This window comes from Sinocyclocheilus rhinocerous, unplaced genomic scaffold, assembly GCF_001515625.1.
Source record: "Sinocyclocheilus rhinocerous isolate Xijiao unplaced genomic scaffold, SAMN03320098_v1.1 scaffold1158, whole genome shotgun sequence".
NCBI lineage: Eukaryota > Metazoa > Chordata > Actinopteri > Cypriniformes > Cyprinidae > Sinocyclocheilus > Sinocyclocheilus rhinocerous.
The window spans coordinates 721,862-725,949 of NW_015632473.1; the positions used below are offsets into that span (position 1 = coordinate 721,862).

General features: G+C 35.1%; 1 long non-coding RNA gene across 1 annotated transcript; it reads right to left on the bottom strand.

Annotated features, from left to right (window-relative positions):
- Positions 1 to 112: 112 nt before the first annotated feature.
- Positions 113 to 2,399, bottom strand: LOC107742555 (uncharacterized). The gene is made up of 3 exons (XR_001640317.1): positions 2,342 to 2,399; positions 458 to 521; positions 113 to 362 (listed from the first exon to the last, which is right to left on the bottom strand). It is a non-coding gene; the product is annotated as an uncharacterized LOC107742555 (long non-coding RNA).
- Between the last annotated feature and the right edge of the window lie 1,689 nt (positions 2,400 to 4,088).

Below are 4,088 nucleotides of genomic sequence, written 5' to 3' on the forward strand. Positions count from 1 at the left end.
TATATAGAATTCATTTTATTTTTATCCTACATACTGTATGTACTACTGGCATTCAATTAAAACAGACACAATAATTACAAAATATCAAATTCTTTATTTAAAACATTGCATGTATAACACTTAAAATTACATTCTTCCAATGCTGGAACAGTTAATCTTCACCATTTCTCCTGTCTTAGGACATTTTGCAGTGCATTATGTTGTATTCTCTGGATTTATCCTCACACATAATCTTTAGGCAACAGAAACAAAATGGGAAAAGAAATACATAGCATAATTCTGCAAAACCCAGGTGCAACTCCAAAACGTGGCCACCACCTTTGCTCACCATCCACTTTGTTAGTGAGTCAGAAATGTGTTCCCTGAAAAACAAGAAGTAGAAATGACACACTTTTAAAGGCAAACCCCATACACAATACACAAACCTCTCAAAACCATAACTTATTTGTTCTCTTACCTGAATTATCAGTCTCAGGGTGGTTGGCATGCTCATGTCTTTCTTGATGCTTCATTGCAGTTGCCTTTAAAACACAAATACAGTAAAACAAATGCAGTAAAACTTAAATTCCATTAAAAACTATAACAAACTAATTCTAAAACTAAGGCAGATAGCCATAAAACTAGTTTAACCTTGCTAACATATGGTTTTATTTTCTCAATAGGCTACTGGCCAACATTAACTAACACCTGAACAAAATTTCACATTAGTTAACTTAATGTTAATATAAGATAGCTCGTCAAAAATCATTTTAATTTGGTACAGGATCAGCTATAATGTGAAAAACAACATGAATTAGAGATTATAGCTAATAGCTGAATGAATATGCTTAGTAAAATAATACTTTAATGGCACTTGTGTGTGTGTGTTAGTTATACATTTTATATTATATATACACTGTTAGACATTTCAAAGGGTTTTTACAGTAACTTACTGGCAATACTGGCAGCTGCCCCGTGGGTTCGTGTCTTCCTCGGATGCGAGCGGCACGACGCGACGCGACAAAAGACAATATAGAACCCATTATAATCCGCGATACTATCTACAATGGATGCGGACAGTAAACTGATGCCCCGGTATATTTCTGACGTTCAGAAGCACTACAAGCGCTCGCGCTGCTGATAAGAAGGGCAAATGTATTTGCCAATCATTACAAGCGATGTAACAAGTCCAGTATAGTCTGTCCCAAACTGTTGCGGCGTTGTAGACACGGTGCAGGGCAAATCTTGTCAATCCAAACGTAAGAAATGAGGAAAATAAAACAACCTCAATGGAATGGCGTTTAAAAAAATACAGTAAGTTTCTGTATGTGGAGTTTGACGTCACAGAAAATTCCCATGATGCAAAGGGTATTACAGTTGCTTACTGTAAAGGGAATTTGCAGTATTATACTGGGTGATATACAGTTAAAAAAAAACTGTAGAAATTACAGAAATGTCTAACAGTGTTGAATTTTAGGGACATTCTAAAATGTTCTCTAGGCTCCATCACGCACTGAGTTGTTGCCCTGCCTCATATTTGTCATCAATCAACTGTATGAAATGTCAGATGACCCACAGGTCTGGGGCGGGCCAAGTGCGTTAAATGCGTTAATAATTTTAATGCGTTATTTTTTACATAATTAATTTATGTAATTAACGCATTAAATTACCAGCCCTAATTTTTTATATGATATAAATTATATGAATATAAATATATGCATGTAAATATTTTCAAAATATATACTGTGTTTGTATTTATATATACATAATAAATATACACAGTACACACACATATATTATGTGAACGAAAACTTAATTTGGATGTGATTAATTGCGATTATTAGTTTGACAGCACTAATATATATATATATATATATGTATGTATGTATGAAGAGTTCAGATGCAAAAGCCTCTAAGTGCCATCTGAAATTTTCATCTAAAATAAGCATTTTTATCAGGCTCCTATGTTTAGGTTCAGTAAATGTATTCTTATGGTAATGGCTTATGGTTATGGTCCTTTTCTATGCAATTAAAGTGAAATAACTAAACATAAATATAGGAGTCTGTGATGGCCCACGATGCGGCCACACATCAGTGAGCGGTAATACGTGCATATTTACACACACATACACCTATTACACGTATGGGTAAGCATTGATTTTACCTGCTTATTCTCACGGTTTATCGTTGCATTTGTTTAATGATTTTTCACATGATATTGAGTAAGAAGACAGACTTCATTCTTTTGCTCATGTAGAATGTTTATTAAATATCGGTACATGTTGGCTAGTTGGAGTGCACACAGTTTAGTTCGCTGTGCTGTATATTTCGGTTAATATTGATTTTTTTTAGTTTAAGTTACCGTGGTGTGGGCTGTGTGGAGAATAGCCGAGGTTTCCGAGCTTCCGTCGCGGGGTGCGTCCGCCTAAAGGACCGGCGTGCTGTTTCCACCACTCTAGTTCCGTTGGCTGGGGTTCCAATGGACAGATGAATTGGAGGGAGGATTGAGTTGTCTAAATGGGCATTGTTTTCTTATGTTTCACTTCCTTAATGGAATTTTGGTTTAGACTTCTTTTCAAGATTTATATTTAATCTTTAATTCAACTATTTAAATAGTTTGATATTTGTTTGTTGTTGTATTGTTTTCTTATGTTTCACTTCCTTAATGGAATTTTGGTTTAGACTTCTTTTCAAGATTTATATTTAATCTTTAATTCAACTATTTAAATAGTTGATATTTGTTTGTTGTTGTTGTATGTTGTAGTTATTTTTTGTTTCCCCCTCTTGTGTGGAACATGGGCTAGTCCAGTTGTATAAATGTGTTCTTATGGTGTCATTTGTTAGGTCAGTTCAGTTTGTTTGTCATGCCCTCAGTTATCTTGAGTTCAGTTTTGTTCTGTTGACCTCTTTTATAGGCCTAAGTCAGTTTATTTGATTTCTTTGAATTTTGATTTTCTGCTTTAAACTTGTGAAGGTTTGTTTTGATTCATTAAAAAGATTATTTGTTTGGGAAGCTCGTTTTTCCTATGCCTACTATTTTTTTGACTGCTGGGTCCCTTACAGAGTCTGATAAAAATGCTCATTTTAGAAGAAAATTATATATATATATATATACATACACACATTTACATATACATAATATTTAACATATATTTATAGGGTAGAGAGGGGTGAATTGAACCTGTGTGGAAGTTGAGACATCCTTTGTTTCTAGACAACCATAAACAAAATTGGTGATATGATCACACATAGTTGAACAGTTAACAATTTTACTAACCCTGTGATGGAGAGAGGCCCATTGAATAATTGGTTACTACGTTTAAGTTAAAATAAATAAAATTAAATTAAAAAATGTTGCTGTTCAAACTGATTTTTGTATGTTTTGTATGACTCATTCTTCTTGTGTCTGAACAATTACAGACAAATTTGACAAAAAATATCACACATGTTTGTACTTTAGAAAGTTCAAATATGAGGCTACTCTCAGCATGATGTTTTCTCTAAACTGCTGAATGATACAAGTTTGTTAAAATGGTAGGAGTGGGGTAATTTGAGCCGAAAGTCCTGGGGTTGAGCCAGTGTACATGTAATTCTACATGATATTTCATTAATTTTAGACTAAACATGTTTGATTTTGCTCTTTGTTGTAGCATTTGGACCAATCAGACACACATTTGTTCATTAGATTTAACAAATAAATTATTCATTAGATTAACAAACATTCACAGACCCCTCACCCCAATAAACATACTGGGTGCCAAGATGTCTGTGAACGAATTTCAGCCTTTCTCATTGGACAAGCCCATCCTGAGAGGCGTGAATCTTCTCAGACCTTAAAAAGCTTCCGTACAGTTCCGCCCATGTGTTGTTGCTTTCTTCTGCTAAGTCTTCTGCTAAAACCTTCTGATCGCGGCCCGTGTGGAGAGCCGTGCGGGCGTGCCCGGGGTGCTCCAACACATAGCCAGTCAGTCTGCGGCTCTGTTAGATTCTGAGAAGATGAGGATGTGAGCTAGCACCCCTCTAAGGACACCCTAAGTCCCAAACCTTGTTAATAAAACATAATTAAGTGGGTTGTCGAGTACTATTAACCCAGTCCTGTGAGTTTCTTT